Source organism: Physeter macrocephalus, chromosome 3 (assembly GCF_002837175.3).
Source record: "Physeter macrocephalus isolate SW-GA chromosome 3, ASM283717v5, whole genome shotgun sequence".
Taxonomy (NCBI): domain Eukaryota; kingdom Metazoa; phylum Chordata; class Mammalia; order Artiodactyla; family Physeteridae; genus Physeter; species Physeter macrocephalus.
The window spans coordinates 19,030,477-19,051,849 of record NC_041216.1 but is presented as its reverse complement, the minus strand read 5'-3'; the positions used below and the strand labels follow the sequence as shown (position 1 = coordinate 19,051,849).

The 21,373-nt window shown below is 49.0% G+C and overlaps 1 protein-coding gene across 1 annotated transcript in view; it reads left to right on the top strand.

Moving 5' to 3' along the window:
- The first annotated feature begins 8,582 nt into the window (after positions 1 to 8,582).
- LOC114485938 (transmembrane and coiled-coil domain-containing protein 4-like) overlaps positions 8,583 to 21,373 on the top strand; it is a 27,109-nt gene continuing 14,318 nt past the window's right edge. Inside the window, exons 1-2 of the mRNA XM_028487788.2 lie at positions 8,583 to 8,637; positions 17,449 to 17,556. The gene's annotated coding sequence lies outside the window, so the exon portion shown is untranslated. The remainder of the gene's footprint in view (positions 8,638 to 17,448; positions 17,557 to 21,373) is intronic.

Here is a 21,373-nt window from a genome sequence, read left to right as displayed (position 1 = left end):
AGGGAGGGAGACGCAAGAGGGAAGAGATATGGGAACATATGTATATGTATAACTGATTAACTTTGTTGTAAAGCAGAAACTAACACACCATTGTAAAGCAATTATACTCCCAATAAAGATGTTAAAAAAAATCAGTAAGCATGTATTAAACACCTACCATACACTAGTCATTAGGTTAGGTCCTAGGGAGATGAGGGTCAATAAAACATAAGACCCTTGGCCCCACTGAGCTCACACTGGGGCACAAAGGGCCGCCTGCTCAATAGCCATTCCACCTTCTCCTTCAGAGAAACCTGATTTTGTCTGTGCAGCAATGTGCCCCATCAATACCGGCAAGAGCAGTCTCTGCTCTGGGCCCCATCCTTTAGAGGGCCCCCCTCTGGCCTCTTCCATCCTGATGGAGAGAGGAGCCTACGAGGCCAAGAGGATGTGCCCACCTAAGCCCACACTCTGGGCACCTGGTACCCCAATATTCCCTGTCCAAACTGCCCCAAATCCACTTCCAGACTGCAGGAGTGAACCTCTCCCCTGACCCATTCTCCTAAGGGTGCAGCCACTACATACATTCCTAGGTTTGAGGAGTGGCCAAGTGGCAGCTGTTTGCAGGAGGGGTATTCAGAGCTTGGATGCATGGGCTGGAGTGTCCACACACCTGTGTGGGAGACCTCATGTGGTACGGGATGGAATTGGGGCTGGGAAGAGAAGGAAGATGGGCAGTAAACCAGGAGCCACATCATGGCGTGGAACTTTGAAGAGCTGAAAGATTTCTAAATTCACACCTGATATTCCATGTGCTTTGAAGGTGTGTCTGTCTGGTTGGAAGGTTAGGACATGTTTTTTTTTTTATCATTTTGTGTTCTTGCCCTGAGCTCTGCAAATGTTAGGACTGGCCTGAGCCAATCCCCTTTGCCAGATTCCTTGCTTTCCCAGACTCCCTTGCATCCACGGGTGATCATGTGATCCAGACATGTGATCCCAGCAAAGGGGCTTCTGGGAAATCGTTTCCACCTTGACCACGGGAGAGAAACCATGAGGAAAGGCTCATGAGGAGAGCTCCCTTTTTCTCTTTTCTGCTTTTGAACACAACTGCTTAAGAATGCTTGACACTGAGGGAGCCATTTGGGCCACAGCATGACACAGTGAAGGGCAACAGCCAACATGCTGAGGATGATGAAAGATGGAAAGAGCTTAGGTCTTTGAGCTTTGGGGCCAACTCTGGACCCATCTACCTCTGGATTTTATGTTCTATAAATCATCGGTGTCATTATGATTTTGGCCACACATTGGGAAGCGTTTGATACAACAGTGGCCAGACATCCTAACGGAAACATGCATTCTTTTTTTTTTTTGGCCACTCTGCATGGCTTGCAGGATCTTAGTTCCCCGACCAGGGATCAAACCCAGGCCCCTGGCAGTGGAAGCGCAGAGTCTAACCACTGGACCACCAGGGAATTCCCAGAAACATACATTCTAATGACTAGTGAGAGAAACCAATCTGGTCATCTTGCCAGCCTATGGGGAGGTTTTTCCCATGGGTGAAGTCAACCCAGAGGAAACTGAGAATTTTTTGCTACATCTGCTTGTTATCTTTACTATTACTGTTTTTTTTAATAGTCTCATTTTGCTTAATGTTTTAAAATGATGTCTCTATCATAAATAAAAAGCCAAGGTCATTTGCTGTTGCAGAAAGTAATAAAAAGATTTTGGGGGACTTCCCTGGTGGTGCAGTGGTTAAGAAACCGCCCGCCAATGCAGGGAACACAGGTTCGAGCCCTGGTCTGGGAAGATCCCACATGCCGCGGAGCAACTAAGCCCGTGAGCCACAACTACTGAGCCCACGTGCCACAACTACTGAAGCCCGCATGCCTAGAGCCTGTGCTCCTCAATAAGAGAAGCAATGAGAAGCCCGCACACCACAGCGAAGAGCAGCTCCCGCTCATCACAACTAGAGAAATCCCACGTGCAGCAACAAAGACCCAACACAGCCAAAAGTAAATTAAATTTTTTTTAAAAAAAGATTTTTTAAGTGAAATCAATGCTGAAAACAAAAAATAGAAAAAAAAAAAACACTAAGTGCATTGTGGTATCCCAGATGGAAATCTGGGACTGTAAAAGGACATTAGTAGAAAAACCAATGAATAAAGTCTGTACTTTAGTTAACAGTAATGTACCAATGCTGTTACCAAGTCCAAGTTCGTACTGCTCACAGCACAACAGGCCAATAAATTGAGAGACAAGTTGTTGGGGCAGGGAAGAGTGACTTTATTCGGAAAACCAGCAAACTGAGAAGATGGTGGACTCGTGTCCCAAAGAACCATTTACCAGAGGTAGAATTCAGGCTTCTTTTATACTAAAAGGGGAGGGGATGTGGCTGGTTGCTGCAAACTTCTTGGTGTCAGAATCCTTTATTCTTGCAGCTGTCCACATAGATCACCATGTTTCTGTAAACCTCCAACAAGGCAAATGTTATTCTCTGCTCTGCAACTTTTTATCTCTATATGAATGGAAAAGTGTTAGACCTTTAAAGGTCAGAGCCTCCAGAATGGGCTATCCTGTGTATTTCAAGCTATAGGCAACATTCTTTTGTTTATTTATTTATTTTTTGCTGTACGCAGGCCTCTCACTGTTGTGGCCTCTCCCGTTGCAGAGCACAGGTTCCGGATATGCAGGCTCAGTGGCCATGGCTCACGGGCCCAGCCGCTCTGCGGCATGTGGGATCTTCCTGGACCGGGGCACGAACCCGTGTCCCCTGCATCGGCAGGCGGACTCTCAACCACTGCACCACCAGGGAAGCCCCAGGCAACATTCTTAACTTGTAGCAAAAGCAATAGAATACAAAGCTTAAAGTAAAAGAAACAGATCCAATACAGAGTCAGACTTGTTCTTCCCTATCACAACATTGGTTTCTCAGTCTTGAAACATGTACCATGGTTATATAAGATGTTAACATTGGGGAAACAAGGTGAAGCATTATATGATTCTTAGGTAAGAATTCTGTACTGTCTTTGGAACTTTTCTGTCAATCCAATACTCTTCCAAAATAAAAAGGTTATTAAATAAATAAATAACAGGATGTTTAAATCCTAATTCAATATTTTGGAGAGTCGAAGACTCTGAGCTGAGGCCCGTTCTCCCTTCGTTAAAAAGGAAGATTAGCAAATGTTATAGGAGTACAATGGCATACTATTCAGCCTTAAAAAAAAAAGGAAATTGCCTCACTTGCAACAACGTGGATGAACGTGGAGGACCTTGTGCTCAGTGAAATACGCCAGACACAGAAAGACAAATACTGTATGATCTCACTTATGTGTGTAATCTAAAATAGTCAAACTCATAGAGGCAGAGCGTAGAATGGTAGTTGCCAGGGTTTGGGTGGAGGAAGAAGGGAGATATGAGGACATGTTGGTCAAAGGGTACAAAGTCTCAGTTATGCAAGATGAATGACTATGAGTTCTGGAAATCTAATATACAGCACGGTGACCATAGGTAACAATACTATATTGTATACTTGAAATTTGCTAAGAGGCTAGATCTTAAAGCAAATCTTCTCAACACACGTGCGCACGCGCACGCGCACACACACACACACACACACAAATGGTAACTACGTACACGTGATGGATTAAGTTATTTAGCTTGACTGGGATGATCTTTTACAAGGTATACATATACTATCAAAAATTCAAATTTTATACCTCAAATAAATATAATTTTATAAGTCAAAGATATCTCAATAAAGTTGTTTTTAAAAAAAGAAAGAGATATACTTTTTGTGTGTTTGTGAACCTGTAAGTCACAAAGAAAAATGGTTTAAATATGAGTTTAATTAATGGCCTTGATTATTAGTTTATCAGAAACAAATAAAAATTGTACCACAACAAAAAAAAAAGATTCAATAGCATCAAACTGTGTTCTCAATAGAATAAGGATTAAAGGGAATAACTTTCTCATGCATCATTCAAGGTGATTTAATGCAAGTTCATGTACCAGCGGAAGATACCTTGTGTACCACCAGTGATATGGGTCTCATGCACTGAGATCCATATCAGTGCAGATCAGATCAGGGGTAAGTGCAAAGCATTCTTAGATGAGAAGCAGGTAGAGGGTCATCACTCAAACTTCTGTGTAAGAGATAAGGCAGAAGACTACAAATTATTACCTAACAGCCAAGAACAATGGGGGAAAATACTAACCCAAGCATCTTTGACCCTAAATGGCTGCCACTTAGATTGGCCAATTCTAGTTGATAGTCCCATTAACAGAAAGATGTTTAGTTCTTTGCGTCAGACACCTTAGAACAAACAAGAAACTGCTCAGCAATGTAACAATATCCATAGTAAGCAGAAACCATCCACAGCGCCCTCCACCCTGACCTTCCTCTGTGGTTGTGTCTAGTCCCTCCCCATGGTAGCCCTGTTTATTTGAGTGTCATTAGGTAAGAAGTGGCCATAAACGATCTTCTGTGTCATTCAGTCTCAAGTTCAGCACAACGGCATCATGAGGGATATTCTACGGGAAGGGATGTGGGATTGCTTTCAGTGACGTCACCCCCAGAATTCAGTACCATTCAACAAAGACTCATGCCAGGCCAGCCCCCACTCACATCCTGGAAGGACAGACATCAATGGAGCATAGCAAAGGAGCCTCCTTCTTTCAGTGAGCCATCATCCAAAACTCATCTAAGTATCTTTGAACCTGTACTGATGTTTGAGCCTATGGGATGGCAGGATAGCAGAATCAACCAGATCTGGGATTAAATGCTGGCTCTGCCATCTTGTAGCTTGGTGACCCTGCCCAAGTTATTTAACCCCGCTGAGCCTCAGTTCTTTCCTCTGTGAAGTGGGGCTAATAACAGCACAAACTGCATAGGATTAAATGATATAACGTATGTGTGGGACATGAAGAACCAGCCACAAGGATAATGTTCCCTGAACAATATTCATGGTTATTTCTGTAATTTCTGGGAGGATCAAATCCAATCAATTGGTTGTTCTAAACCTGACTGAACACCAGAATCACCAGGGGAACTTGTTAAAAATATAAACTTCTAGGCTTCCACACCCCTGAGAAATTCTAAACTGGGTTGGTGTAGGGCAGGACCCAGGAACCTATGCCTCCATGATATACTTTTATTGTGCCTAGCCCATAGTAGGCACTCAACAAATACAGGCCCCTTCCCCGACCTGGACCATTGAAACAGCTTCCGAAGTAGTCACCCGTGCCCACTCTTATCCATTAGTCCACCACCAGGAGCCAGTGGGATCCTTTGAAAAGGTGAAAATATGTCACATTGCTGCCCCAAACCCTATACAATTCTCCATTTCATACAGAATAAAATCCATAAACAAGGCCCTACATCAGTGGCTCCTGGGCACACGTTAGAAATACCTGGTGAGCTTGTGAACAGTAACTAGGCCTGGCCTGACCCCAGACCAACAGAATCAGAATCTCTAGGGGTGGGGCCCAAGTAGGGTTGCCAGATAAAACAGAGGACACCCAGTTACATTGAAATTTCAGATACCCAATGAATAACTTTTTAGTATAAGCATGTCCTGGGAAATAGTGGGACATACTTGTACTAAAAAAGTATTTATTTCTTATGTACCTGAAATTCCAATGTCACTGGGTATCCTGTATTTTCATTGGCTAAGCCTCGCAACCCTAGGCCCAAGCATCAGCCTCTTTATAAAGCTCACAGTTGCATGGCCCTCATTGCCTCTCTAAGCTCATCTGTTCCTCTCCCCCAGCTCTCTCCACTCCAGCCTTTTCCTTGGAAGTGTCAACCACCTTCCTCCTCTCCACAGCTTTGCAGTTGCTGGCTGCCTGTGAGACAGGCTGGGACCTGGGACCCTTTGCTGCAGTGCTTGCACCTGGACAAACATCTCCTCAAGGAACAAAATACAAAGAAACTATAAGGGACTAAAAAGAACTGCATGCATGTGCAGGTGGGGCAAATTCTGGACAACAAGATACAAAAAGACCAAAAAGCCCAACCACCACTTCTGAAGAGCCGGGAGCAAAAGCAGGTTACTGTGCATGCCCCCTGCCCACACCACCACCAAAGGGGAGGGCAGACCCCCTAAGCCACCCATCTGGCCTGACCCCTGGACCCACCCCTACCTTTACCCCACGAAAGGAACCAGCTTGCCCCCCCCTCAGGGATCAAGCAAGGGAACCTGTTGCTTGTCCTTGCTCTCCCCTGTTGCAGCAGGGACCCCCATAAAGCCTTGCCTGAATTTCTTGTCTGGCCTCTTATCAATTTCTATTGATTAAGGAGGCTGAGAACCCTGGTCAGTAACACCTGGGATGCTCTGTCTATGCCAGATACCAGCAAGCCTCCCTGACCACCGCACCCTCTCCCCCAGGTTCCCCTCACCTTGCTTTACTTTGTCTTTATAAGACTTACACTGATGGATTATCTATCTGTTTGGTTATTGTCCACCTCCCCTCCCTCACAGACTAGACTGTAAGCTCCGTGACTTTGCTGGAAACACTTCGGTTCTTTCCTTGCTGTACCTGCAATGCCTATAACCTCACCAGCTACTCAGTAAATTCTGGTTGAATTAGTTAATGGTGATGAAAAGGCTTTTCCTTCCAGCACAAACCCCTAACCATTCCTTCCGGAGGAGCTGATAGAAGACCTCTTAGCAGAAGTATCTTTTACCAAGAGTGAGAGCAGCTAATTTTTATTGAGCATGTCCTGTATGCCAGACACCATTCAAAGCACTTTACCTGCATGTCCTCATTTCATCCTCATGACAGCACTTGAAGGGATCATAATTATCCTCATTTTACAGAGGAGGAGGGCTTCCCTGGTGGCACAGTGGTTGGGAGTCCGCCTGCTGATGCAGGGGACACGGGTTCGTGCCCCCGTCTGGGAAGATCCCACATGCCGCGGAGCGGCTGGGCCCGTGGGCCATGGCCGCTGAGCCTGCGTGTCCGGAACCTGTGCTCTGCAACGGGAGAGGCCACGACAGTGAGAGGCCCGCGTACTGGAAAAAAAAAAAAAAAAAATCTCAAAGGCATACACCAGAGGGGTAAATATACTTTCTCCACCTTTCCTTCCTGCAGCCTTGATTCTGGATTAGCTCCCGTGTGCTGTTCAGTGGCGAGGACTGGGGTGAGGGATAGGCACTGGGCAGGGCTGTAACAGATCCAAAGTCTGGAGTCAAGAGTGTTTAACACAGGATCTCTCTCGAACTAGAGACGGGGCAAGGCTGTTGTGCAAAGTGGTGCCTGGTCCCACAAAGCCAATCTGGCTGGAAGGGGCCACCAGACACTGAGTGAAGGAGGGATGGCTGGAGGTTTTCTGCTGGTGTCCACTTCCATGTGGTTATTAATACTGCAATTGACAAGGCCCACGTGCTCAGCTATACCCCCTATGCTCCTGAAGGGTGCACGCTATTAACCCATTTGACCCTCACAATGGCCTTGTAGGTAGGTAGAGCTGCTTTTCTTGGTCCTGAGTGGCCAGTGGGGAGACTAGGAGACAGAGGCCTAGAGCATTCCACAAGAAGCGTGAGTCACAGATTTTGCATTGGAAGCTGGTCTCTGACCCTGGCCAGTGCCTTTTCTGTTTACGGTACTAGGCTGTCTTCATCTGCAGAAAGAGTAACAACCTTGTGGCCACAACGATTCACATTCCAGCTCTGGCTCTCATCATTAGTTCTGTGGCTTCTGCACAGCCTCGACCTGAGCCTCAGTTTCCTTTCGTGTAGAACAGGTGTGATGAGATTCACAGCATTGCTAGAGGAATGAGATCCATTCATGCATTCATTATATGATTCTGAGCACCTATCAAGTGCCAGGCACAGTCCCTGGGGCTGGGCACACAGCAGAGGACTCTCCAGGCTTTTAAATTCTAGTGGGGATGGCAGGCAGTAAACTGCCAACAGGAAGATAAACCAAACAATTTCACAGTGAGAAGTACTGCGATTGACACAGAACAGGACTGGGAGCCTGGAGTGGGGTTCCCCAGCACTTAGAACAGTACCCGGCACATAGTAGGTGCTCAGGAAGTATTTGTTATCTGATTGAACGTGCTGGGTGGTCAGGGAAGACTCACAGATGCCACCCTGAATGGACACCAGAGTGGAGAGCTGGGGCCACAGGGCCAGGCACGGGAACCTCAAACGCAAAGGCCCTGAGACCAGACCAAACTTGGCGTTAAAGAAACTGAAAGAAAACTCAGGGAGAGCGTGGATATCTCACCACTCAGTAAACTCCCAAGTGCTGTATACACATGCGGGAAGACTGTTTCTGTGCCTGTTTCTTTGATCGCACCTGATTTACTTTTGACGACCGAGCCCCTGGCAAGAAGTTTCCGCAGGGCCGAACCCCGCGGCCCTGTGGCTTCCCCGAAGGCGAACAGACCCAAAAACCGAGTTTCGCGCCGGGTTGGCCCGTCACTTCCTGAAGCCGGCACCCTCTGTAAGGGTGGCGGCGGGGCGAGCGGCTTGACACACGCATTTCGGAGCCCGTATCCCGGAGCCCGGAAGGACCAGGCGCGCACGGGGCGGGCGGCGCGGCGGCAGGACCAGTCGGGACCCGCGCGGGGGGAGGGAGGGAGGAAGGGAAGGAGGGGCGGGGCCGGGGCAGCCGGACCGGCTTCGCCGTCGCCTTCGCCGCCACCGCCAGGTAAGAGGCCTGCTCCCCGCCGCCACCGCGCCGGCTCCGCGCGGGGAGCCCCCGCCCCGGCTGGCTCGGCCCGCGGACTCTTTGCCCCCGCTCCGCCCTCCGCGCCGACCTCCCCGGAGTCAAGGCCTCCGGGTGGTTGCTTGTTTTCTTTCCGAGCCGGAAGTGCACGTAGGAACCACACGCCCGGGCAGCAGATGGGGAAACTGAGGCCGGGCGCAGCACCCAGGCGTCCCCTGCCTCCCTTGATAAATAAGGACGCCGGTCCGGGCCAGGGAGGGGAAGGGACTTGCCCAAGGTCACCCGGGTTACTGGTCTTCCACTCGGCTCACGCGGCCCCTCCAGCGTCCCTCACCCCCTTCTCCTCGCCCCTCCAGACCTCTGAGCTCACAGGAGACACCTCAACTGAGAATTCCCCGCGGGGCGGGGGAGGGGGAGGTTGGGAATAACCTCTGCAGAAAAGCCCCGGCCCCAGTGTCACAGGGAGCCCTGGTCGCCTCAACCTGACCCCTACTGTTAGAGGAGGATGAATTACTGCTACTAACTTTGGAGTGGATTTTACATCTGGGTAAGCTGAGGCTCAGAGAGATGAGGGAATTTCCCCAAGACCACACCGCTGGGAAGGAGGTCACGATAAGAACCTGGGTTCCCCGACTCCACAGCCTGACCCAGTGCCTGGCACAGAGGAGGCCAGCACAGTGCCCCCTCTCTGCCCTGCTCGGCCTGGCACAGGGAGTTGGGACCACAGCTGGGCTAGATAGGGCCTTGGTCTAGACACTACTGCCTAACATGGAGTAGGAGTCAACAGTTAGTTCTCTTTTCCCTAACTCGGTGTTCATTTCAGGGCAGAAACATGAAGCCCTCTAAGCTTTGGGGGCATCCACCAAATATTTATTGAACACCTGCCGTGTGCCAGTGCGTGCACTGTTTAGGCACTGAGGAAACAGCAGTCAACAAGACAAGTGTTGCCCTGGGGTGGTGGGGTGGAGGGGGGTACATTCCAGAGGGTGGAATAAAACACGGCCCTTCACCCTGAGGGGGAGGCGGGGAAGAGCTGGGCCAGAGGAGGGACCGTTGGAATCTTCTCTACCTTGAAGTCTGAGAAGAGGGCGGAGAGAGATCAAACCTCACAGCCTCAAGCCCTCTGAGCCTCCAGCCCTCCTGGGCCTGGTTTGAGATGCTCTGTCAGCCTGAGGTCCCCCGACCCACCCCCCAGGGATTTGGGGAAGAGGGCCTAGGTGGGTAGAGAGTGGGCCAAAGGAAGCCCTAAACTGACCTCAGAGCCTGGAAACCTAGCTGTGTGATCTTGGATATGTCATTCTACCTCTCTGAGCCTGTTTTCTTATCATAGAATGGGGGTCATAATACTTCATAGCATTGATGATGCTATGCCAAAATGCTTCAGACATGGTAAAGCAGGGTCCAGAGTGTGGCCCATATCAGAGGCCTTGCCAAATCAGGCATAAGCGAGGGGGTAGTATTTATTTAGAGCATGTTTATTTAGAGACCCTAGTGACCCTGTTGATAACCTGTGAGTGCTCTCAGTAAAGAAATACATGAGGCAGAGGGAGGGTGGCTGAGTTCAAGGTGAGGAGCTTGAGGCTCCCTGCTCGGCTCTCTTGGGAAATAGAATGCTTATGTCCTTGTCAGCATTTCGATTTTTAGAACCCTTGCCATCACGTGTACTGCCTCAGACAGATGTAGCTAACTTTGCAGCTTCCTGAGTCATCTTGAACGAGCTAAGTGACCTGTGCCTCAGTTTCCTCATCTGTAAAATACCTGTCCCCAAGGTTGCCATGGGGATGAAAGAGGCCAAAGCCACAAACAGCCCTGTGTAGAGCTGCCACTCTGGGAGCCTTTTCAGTTTTTAAGCCCAAGGCCTAGGAGTGGTTGGATGGGCACAGTTGACTGCATAGGTTGCCATAGCTCAGCATGTACCAGCATGAGCACTGTTTAGACGCTGGAGGTACACGCGGTCAACAAGACAGGTGTTGGCCTGGTTGGGATGACGGGGAGGTACCTCAGGGTCAGAGCCTGGAGAATTTCTCACGAGCCTGAAACCATCTCTCCCTGCACTGGTACCACCAGGCTACAAGTGGCTGGATCAGGCTCCTGGGCCCACACATGTGGGACCTGAAAAATGTCATTAGGTGGTTTATCATCACTCTGTCCTTTATGACCTGAAGGTTTTGTAAACATTGCCATACGTTTTAAACTGGGGCTACAGATGAAACGGGCCTCACTGCCATGTGTTACAAAGGGCAGAAGGGGACTGGGGAGAGGATATTATCCACTTGCCACTCAGCCGCCCTCCACTTGGCAGCCAGACCCATCTTTGGTACCACCATCTGCTCAAAATCCTTCTGTGGCTTCCCACTTTCATAGCATAAAGAACAAAAACCTTAACATGGCCCATAAGGCCCTGCAGTCTGGGCCCCACCTACACCTGGCCTCCTCCTCCAGCTGCATCTCTGATCACTTTATCAGCAGCCCTCTGTGCTCAGACATGCTGCTCCCTCCAGCCTCAGGGCCTTTGCACGTGCTCTTCTAGACCCGTTCCTCCTCCCTCATCTCCCTATTCCCAGGTTAACACCTCCTCATCCATCAGATCTGAGCCCAACCTAGACTTGCATTCCAAGTTCCTCAGGCCACAGGACGTCCCCAGGTATGTGGGAGGTTTAGCTCAAGGTGGAATTATACACTGTATATTGCTGGGATTAATTTCAGCCTGTACCCTGTCACCCCTCCGCCCACACACACACACACCTTGCAACTGTAACCCTCATGACTTCCGGGACTGGTCTGAGTTTGCTCAGAGGTGCTCAGTAATGAAGTCTACCTTTGGGAGTAGCTCTTGAGCAAATATGGGGACCTGGCTTTGTATAAAACCGTATTGTCCTTCATCAAAAAGAAAAAAAAACGCTGAAGTCACTTCTTAGTTTTGGGGGTAGGTGTTCATTCATTCATCCTTTCACTTACTCTGCCAGGCACTGTTCTAGGAGCCATCAGGGAATGTGCCACAAAAGCCACTGCCCTCAAGGAGCTTTCTCTAGTGGGGGTGACAGACCACAAACAAATTAACCTGTAATCCATTGTCAGGTGGTAGCAAATTTGATAAAGAAAAGTCATGCAGGGTCTGGTGGGAGTGGGCAGTGGTGGCACCTGCTGTCTTAGACCTGGATGAATAAGGAGGGAACTCTGTTGGGGAGGTGGGGAAGCACAGATGTCCTGAGTGGCATCCACTCCCACCCTGAGCCTCCTTGTCGGGGAGACAGGCACAGGGGCAGCCAGCCGTTATACCTGAGAGGAGGTGAGGCAGCCCAGAGAAAGCCTGGTGGGAGGTTGGGGGTGGCTTCAGAGGTGGCAGGCTGGACAAATCCAGGAAGCCTCATGGCAGCTCCTGAGACCCTTTACTAAAGTGGAGAAGAACTTGGGTTTGAAGTCGCACATGCCTGTGGAGGGTATGTCCTACCTGGTCCTGCCATTGGCCAGCTGTGTGGCCCTCACCTCTGTGAGCCTCAGTTTTCTCATCTGTAAGATGGGGACAGTGTTAGTCTCTTCCTTGTAAGGTTGTTGTGAGGCTGAAATGGGATCAGGATGCTTTTGAAGAAGGGCACCATTTGGACATGAGGACCCACATCGAGAAAAAAACAGCATAAGGGTGAGGCCCTAGATGAGAAACCCAGCATGGGCTGGAAGCAGCAGATGGTTCAGTTTGGGGCACGGCTGGCTGGAAGAAAGGAAGTGGAAGAAAACAAAGTTGAAAAGTAGGGTTGTTACTGAACCAAGCTCAGCTCCGCTCACCTACACGTAGTAAAGCCAATCTACTGACACTGGGTTGTGGTGAAGGAAAGCTCAGCGTTTATTGTAAGGCTCCAGACAAGGAGTCTGGGGAAGTCAATGCTCGGAAAAACCCAAACTACCCGTTGGGTTTCAGGGAAACTTTTTTTTTTTTTTTTTTGATATATAGTTGATTTACAATGTTGTTAGTTTCTGGTGTATAGCAAAATGATTCAGTTATACATATATATATACATATTCAGAAAAACCCAAACTACCCGTTGGGTTTCAGGGAAACTTTTTTTTTTTTTTTGATATATAGTTGATTTACAATGTTGTTAGTTTCTGGTGTATAGCAAAATGATTCAGTTATACATATATATATACATATTCTTTTTCATATTCTTTTCCATTATAGTTTATTACAGGATATTGAATATAGTTCCCTGTTATAGTAGTACCTTGTTGTTTATCTATTTTATTTTATTTTTTCATTTTTTTTTTTGCGGTACGCGGGCCTCTCACTGTCGTGGCCTCTCCCGTTGCGGAGCAGAGGCTCCGGACGCGCAGGCTCAGCGGCCATGGCTCACGGGCCCAGCCGCTCCGCGGCATGTGGGATCCTCCCAGACCGGGGCACGAACCCCCCTCCTGGGCCTGGTTTGAGATGCTCTGTCAGCCTGAGGTCCCCCGACCCACCCCCCAGGGATTTGGGGAAGAGGGCCTAGGTGGGTAGAGAGTGGGCCAAAGGAAGCCCTAAACTGACCTCAGAGCCTGGAAACCTAGCTGTGTGATCTTGGATATGTCATTCTACCTCTCTGAGCCTGTTTTCTTATCATAGAATGGGGGTCATAATACTTCATAGCATTGATGATGCTATGCCAAAATGCTTCAGACATGGTAAAGCAGGGTCCAGAGTGTGGCCCATATCAGAGGCCTTGCCAAATCAGGCATAAGCGAGGGGGTAGTATTTATTTAGAGCATGTTTATTTAGAGACCCTAGTGACCCTGTTGATAACCTGTGAGTGCTCTCAGTAAAGAAATACATGAGGCAGAGGGAGGGTGGCTGAGTTCAAGGTGAGGAGCTTGAGGCTCCCTGCTCGGCTCTCTTGGGAAATAGAATGCTTATGTCCTTGTCAGCATTTCGATTTTTAGAACCCTTGCCATCACGTGTACTGCCTCAGACAGATGTAGCTAACTTTGCAGCTTCCTGAGTCATCTTGAACGAGCTAAGTGACCTGTGCCTCAGTTTCCTCATCTGTAAAATACCTGTCCCCAAGGTTGCCATGGGGATGAAAGAGGCCAAAGCCACAAACAGCCCTGTGTAGAGCTGCCACTCTGGGAGCCTTTTCAGTTTTTAAGCCCAAGGCCTAGGAGTGGTTGGATGGGCACAGTTGACTGCATAGGTTGCCATAGCTCAGCATGTACCAGCATGAGCACTGTTTAGACGCTGGAGGTACACGCGGTCAACAAGACAGGTGTTGGCCTGGTTGGGATGACGGGGAGGTACCTCAGGGTCAGAGCCTGGAGAATTTCTCACGAGCCTGAAACCATCTCTCCCTGCACTGGTACCACCAGGCTACAAGTGGCTGGATCAGGCTCCTGGGCCCACACATGTGGGACCTGAAAAATGTCATTAGGTGGTTTATCATCACTCTGTCCTTTATGACCTGAAGGTTTTGTAAACATTGCCATACGTTTTAAACTGGGGCTACAGATGAAACGGGCCTCACTGCCATGTGTTACAAAGGGCAGAAGGGGACTGGGGAGAGGATATTATCCACTTGCCACTCAGCCGCCCTCCACTTGGCAGCCAGACCCATCTTTGGTACCACCATCTGCTCAAAATCCTTCTGTGGCTTCCCACTTTCATAGCATAAAGAACAAAAACCTTAACATGGCCCATAAGGCCCTGCAGTCTGGGCCCCACCTACACCTGGCCTCCTCCTCCAGCTGCATCTCTGATCACTTTATCAGCAGCCCTCTGTGCTCAGACATGCTGCTCCCTCCAGCCTCAGGGCCTTTGCACGTGCTCTTCTAGACCCGTTCCTCCTCCCTCATCTCCCTATGCCCAGGTTACCACCTCCTCATCCATCAGATCTGAGCCCAACCTAGACTTGCATTCCAAGTTCCTCAGGCCACAGGACGTCCCCAGGTATGTGGGAGGTTTAGCTCAAGGTGGAATTATACACTGTATATTGCTGGGATTAATTTCAGCCTGTACCCTGTCACCCCTCCGCCCACACACACACACACCTTGCAACTGTAACCCTCATGACTTCCGGGACTGGTCTGAGTTTGCTCAGAGGTGCTCAGTAATGAAGTCTACCTTTGGGAGTAGCTCTTGAGCAAATATGGGGACCTGGCTTTGTATAAAACCGTATTGTCCTTCATCAAAAAGAAAAAAAAACGCTGAAGTCACTTCTTAGTTTTGGGGGTAGGTGTTCATTCATTCATCCTTTCACTTACTCTGCCAGGCACTGTTCTAGGAGCCATCAGGGAATGTGCCACAAAAGCCACTGCCCTCAAGGAGCTTTCTCTAGTGGGGGTGACAGACCACAAACAAATTAACCTGTAATCCATTGTCAGGTGGTAGCAAATTTGATAAAGAAAAGTCATGCAGGGTCTGGTGGGAGTGGGCAGTGGTGGCACCTGCTGTCTTAGACCTGGATGAATAAGGAGGGAACTCTGTTGGGGAGGTGGGGAAGCACAGATGTCCTGAGTGGCATCCACTCCCACCCTGAGCCTCCTTGTCGGGGAGACAGGCACAGGGGCAGCCAGCCGTTATACCTGAGAGGAGGTGAGGCAGCCCAGAGAAAGCCTGGTGGGAGGTTGGGGGTGGCTTCAGAGGTGGCAGGCTGGACAAATCCAGGAAGCCTCATGGCAGCTCCTGAGACCCTTTACTAAAGTGGAGAAGAACTTGGGTTTGAAGTCGCACATGCCTGTGGAGGGTATGTCCTACCTGGTCCTGCCATTGGCCAGCTGTGTGGCCCTCACCTCTGTGAGCCTCAGTTTTCTCATCTGTAAGATGGGGACAGTGTTAGTCTCTTCCTTGTAAGGTTGTTGTGAGGCTGAAATGGGATCAGGATGCTTTTGAAGAAGGGCACCATTTGGACATGAGGACCCACATCGAGAAAAAAACAGCATAAGGGTGAGGCCCTAGATGAGAAACCCAGCATGGGCTGGAAGCAGCAGATGGTTCAGTTTGGGGCACGGCTGGCTGGAAGAAAGGAAGTGGAAGAAAACAAAGTTGAAAAGTAGGGTTGTTACTGAACCAAGCTCAGCTCCGCTCACCTACACGTAGTAAAGCCAATCTACTGACACTGGGTTGTGGTGAAGGAAAGCTCAGCGTTTATTGTAAGGCTCCAGACAAGGAGTCTGGGGAAGTCAATGCTCAGAAAAACCCAAACTACCCGTTGGGTTTCAGGGAAACTTTTTTTTTTTTTTTTTTGATATATAGTTGATTTACAATGTTGTTAGTTTCTGGTGTATAGCAAAATGATTCAGTTATACATATATATATACATATTCTTTTTCATATTCTTTTCCATTATAGTTTATTACAGGATATTGAATATAGTTCCCTGTTATAGTAGTACCTTGTTGTTTATCTATTTTATTTTATTTTTTCATTTTTTTTTTTGCGGTACGCGGGCCTCTCACTGTCGTGGCCTCTCCCGTTGCGGAGCAGAGGCTCCAGACGCGCAGGCTCAGCGGCCATGGCTCACGGGCCCAGCCGCTCCGCGGCATGTGGGATCCTCCCAGACCGGGGCACGAACCCGCGTCCCCTGAATCAGCAGGCGGACTCTCAACCACTGCACCACCAGGGAAGCCCCTTCCTTCCTTTGTTAAGGCTGAATAATCGTCCATTGTATGTGTATAACATTTTGTTTTTCCAGTCATCCATGGATGGACACTTGGGTTGCCTCCTTTTAGCTATTATGAATAATGCCGCTATGAATATGGGTATACAAATATCTTTCTTGAGACCCTGCTTTCAGTGCTTTTGGGTGTGTAGCCAGAAGTGGCATTGCTGGGTCATTCACTGTTGAAATTTGGAGGTGGGCATGGATGGCTCCCCACTGTGTCTCCTCTTGCCCGTAAGAGTAAGAGAGGTCCCTGGAGCCCTGTGGAGCACTTTGAAAACCGGTAGGTCAAATGAACCATTAGAGATTTTGCCATTTCTCCCCCTTCCTTCCCAGGAAGGCTTCCCTCTTGAATTGTTTTTTAATTATCCCTAGTGGAAGCCACCCTTCGTTCAGCAAATGTTTATGAGTGCCTGCTATGCTTCCACGTGGGCAAAGGGAGAGATAAACAATCAGCGATAAACATAAGCAAGGAAAGGATATAGTATGTGAGACAGTGATGCGCGCTCTGGACCAAGCAGAGGAGCCAGTTAAAAGCGATTGGGATGAGAGGGTGGGGGCAGCGTGGCTTGCCAAGCTGTGAGATTTGAGCAAAGACTGGAAGGAGATAAGGGAGTTGGCCATGTGATTATCGGGGGAAGAGCATTTCCAGCAGAGGGAACAGCCAGTGCAGAGGCCTTGAGGTGGGAGCATGCATGGTGGGATCCAGGAGCAGCAAGGAGGATGGTGTGTCTGCAGCAGAATGAGTGGAGGGGAGCGGGGGAGAAGGGTGCGCTACATATGGCCCGGGTGCCTTGATGGTGACTGTGGGTGAGAAGGGAATCGCTGAGGTTTGGAGCAGGGGAGACACATGATCTGATTCTAGTTTGAGGTGGAACTTTCTGGATGCTGTGGGGTGGATAGCGAGGGGTGAGGGAAGAAAGAGGCGGGAGACTGGTGAGGACGCTCCTGCCAGAGAGATGATGGCAGGTTGTACGAGGATGGGAGTGAGGGAGGAAGGGCGCGATGATAAAGGTGGACAAAACGTCCTGCGGCCTGGGCATCCACCCCGATAGCACGCTGTTACCCTCCCTGCGCCGGCACCCCGCCCTTCCTCCAGGCTGCTGAAGTGAGGTTGGGATGGGAACTTGCCCTCTATGCCAACATCCCTTTTTTTTCTTCTCGTCTGTAGTGGGATTGTCCAAAACCCTCTGGGTTCTTCTATGTTGGAACTGTTGCCATGGAGACCTCCTGAGATGCTGCAGTGACCACCGACCTCCAGTTTAACTTCCAGATAGAGGTATAGAATGAATGGGTTTGTCTCCTAAAATGCTGAGAGTGGGGAGTAAATTGGGCCTGCATAGAATCTCCACCTCTAGGACCATGTCAAGATTGTCTTGCTCTGTGTGTGTGTGTGTGTGTGTGTGTGTGTGTGTGTGTTTTAACTTTGGACTACAATCTTCAGAGTTTCTGGCTTAAGAACAGTGCTGTAGCTGTATTTGTTATAAAGGATTTCTTCAGCCAGATGCTCTTCCTTCTCCTTGGCTCCAGAATAGTTAGTCCTCAGCCTTCCTGTGACACTGTAGCTATCCTATCTCTCTGCTAATGATTATATCACTGTACTGCAGACTCATTAAAAAATGCAGCTGTGGCCAGTTAACTCAGAAAAAGAGGAAGAGAGAGAGAAAAAGAACATCACCCCCGACCCCCACTGGGCTCCCTTCCCCTCTCCTCTCCAACACACACACACACACACACACACACACACACACACACACACACACACACACACACACACATCAAATTTGACCTTGGCCTTTACTGACTGCTCCAAGTTGGAAAAAAAAAAAAAAAAAAGCCACAGCTGACTCACGTGTAAGAAAAACAAAAGAAGTTCATTCTTGCATGAGATCTTCTAAAGACCCAGGTCCCTGAGTTTTAAGGATGATTTAAAGGATTTTCAAGGATGATACTGACCACATGTGATTTTCTCCTTGGTGCTGACTTTGGAATTTTTTCTTGCTCCAAGAAGAAATCCTACTGCATCGTTTATGGTGTCAAGAGATGTGGGTTGAGCACCTCCCGTGGGTGCCTGCAGAACCCAGGTCAGGGGTTTGGAAATGACCATCTACCTCCACTACTGACAGAAATAACCCAGCCTGTGTTTTCTTCGGTGACAGATAACGTGACTGGTGAGATAAAAATCATGATTGTGGTGCATCAAAACGTGGTCCCACTCCAGACTAACCGCTTCCATCCCACTTCTGGGCCTTGCAGCCTAGCCGTCGACCGGTGTCCTCCCTGGGGTCCTTGCCATGTACATGTTGTTTCCCTGAGAGTTGGGGCTGTCCTGGGTCAGGTGTGGACCTTTCTCAGGGTTCCTTGGTGTCTTCACGGCGCCTGGGCAGAGACAAGTCCCCCAGGAGACCCCAGGGAGTTGGGACTTACTCCATCCATCAGGGATGTCCTGAGCCCAGCGTGCTGCTGGACTGGCCCTGTGCACATTAGGTGGCCCCAGGCACACAGACACTGCTAGCCCTGACCAGCAGGGTCTTTGTCTCACCCCAGGAACCCAGCTCGCTCTCTCAGAATCAGTCCAGATTCTCAGACATATTTGAGAATATCAGTTCAACTTCAGACTGGATCCTGATCCCTAATCAGAACAAAGGGGGGAGGCCCCTGAGGACCAGCATACACAGTTTAGGTGGCACCCCACACACAGCTGCCACCACACTCCCTCAGCTGGAAGAGTTTGGGGCCCATCCCTTCTGCCTGGACAGTCCATGGAGTTGGAACCCTGGACTCCTCCATCCCACCGTCACGGATGGCTGAGAATTGCCCTTGTCCATCTTGTTGATGACGAGACCTGTTGGTCAGAGGAATGGGACTTAACTGTGACCTCAGCCCCACTGGCTTGGCTGGGCCACATGGGGCCAGGGCTTTCTGAGACTAAGCACTCCCCTTCTAGGGATCAAGAGCACAACAGTTTTTATTTCTTTTAAAAAAATGTTTTTATTATAAAGGCTCTAATAAGCTCACGACAGAAAATGTTTAAAATTCAGAAAAATAGAAAGAATAAAAATCGATGACTTCGAGGCCCACAGCCCCACCACCGAAAGACAAGGATCATTAACATTTTGATGTACTGCCTTGTGATCTTTTTGCTCTGTGAAACATTTTTTAAAAACATAACTGGAGGGCTTCCCTGGTGGCGCAGTCATTAAGAATCCGCCTGCCAATGCAGGGGACACGGGTTCGAGCCCTGGTCCGGGAAGATCCCACACGCCGCGGAGCAGCTAAGCCCGTGCGCCACAACTACTGAGCCTGCGCTCTGGAGCCCGCGAGCCACAACTACTGAGCCCTTGTGCCACAACTACTGAAGCCCATGGGTCTAGAGCCCGTGCTCCACAACAAGAGAAGCCACCGCAATGAGAAGCCCGCGCGCCACAACTAGAGAAAGCCCGCATGCAGCAATGAAGACCCAACACAGCCAAAAATAAGAATAAAAAGTAAAATAAAACATAACTGGAATCGTACTGTATATCCAGTGGTGTACTGTTAACCACCTCCCTGGAAAATAGAATCCCTTCGTTTGTAGTACTTTTCATTTCTATGGTGGAAATACTCCCTCTGTGGCCCATTTCAGGCTCCCAGCATCACTGAACACAGAGCTGGGAAGAGATGCCAGTATGAACCGGCATCAATACACCATATTATAATTTAAAATCGTATCTATTTGTTCCGATCTTGTAATCAATACACAGTCATTATTGAAAATTCATAAAACTTGAACATATAAAGAAAAAATTAAAATCATCCAGAATTGGACAACCACCACCCCACCACCCCCCAGCTTAGAGACAGTCACTGTCACCATTCCAATCTAAGTCCAGCAGTCCCCTCTGTACAGATGGAGATAGAAACAAAATAACTGTCTTCGGAGTTGAAAAGCAATACATATCTGTGACAGAATATTGGGGAAGTCCAGAATAGTCTCTGGTATCTCACCTTTCAGAGATCACTATAGAGGCCATTCTTCTCGACATTTTTCTTCTCTTTTTAATATTGGGGGACTTGTGGCTTGAATCTCCTGGTTTGTAGGCATAGTATATACATTCTCGTGCCTCATAAGAAGATAGCATCCAGGGGAAGGGTGTTATCACTACCAATTGATTAAAAACCCTACAGAAGCTTGAGAGGCAGAAAATATTCTGGTTCCTTGAACATGGCAAATGGCCTATTAGGATGCAGCTCAGGTTATTTGAAGTTTGAGGTGGTCCCTGAACATCTTTCTGGCTCTTCAGAAGCATCTTCTCTCTTCTCCTGCTGGGCTCTGGGACATCCCTGGGTAATTCCAGATGCTTGGCCCTTGTTCCATTCTTCCTTCCTCATCTGATGCTTGATGGGAGGGTAAGAATAGGAGTGCCTTTCTAGAGGGAATAGCCAGGAAAATCTAGCTCTTGCTTAAGCCTGAACACTAGTTCATTCGTCGTGTCACAGGCAATTTCTGAGCACTCACCCTGTGGCAGGTAAGAGGTTGGGCACCAGAATACTGATATGGAGTAGATCTGGTGCCTGCCCTCTACTGCCAGGCTAACCAAGGAGCCAGTGCAGCACCCGCGGCTCAGGGTACAAGGACTTAGAACCGACAATCCATGCACAGCACCAGGGCTCTGCCCAGTGAATGGTAGCTGCCTGCAAACCTGCCGGGGCAAAGGCCCAGAAGAGTGGTAGTAGGGTAGTAGTGGTAGTAGGGTTAGCCCTGAGCCCCGGGCTAACCTTTCCCTCTTTCCCACAGGCCTCCTCCAGATCCCACACCCTGTGGACCCATGGGCTTGTTTTTCTGGTTTGCTCCTCCAGGGAAATTTGCCTATTTCTCCAAAGAACCGTCAAGAAGCTAGACAGCCTGTTTTCAGACTTAGAGGGGAAGCCCATGGTTGTTTCTTGAAACCTGGCTAAGTATTATTTAAGGTTTCTTTCTCTTCAGAACCCTTGTCATTCTTTAAAATGATCTTAATTTAAATGTCGTGAGTCTACATGTTGTCTGTCTCCCCGACTAGAATGTATATGGTGGAAGGTGGGGGTCTGTCTGTCTTAGTCACCGCTGAGGCCCCAGC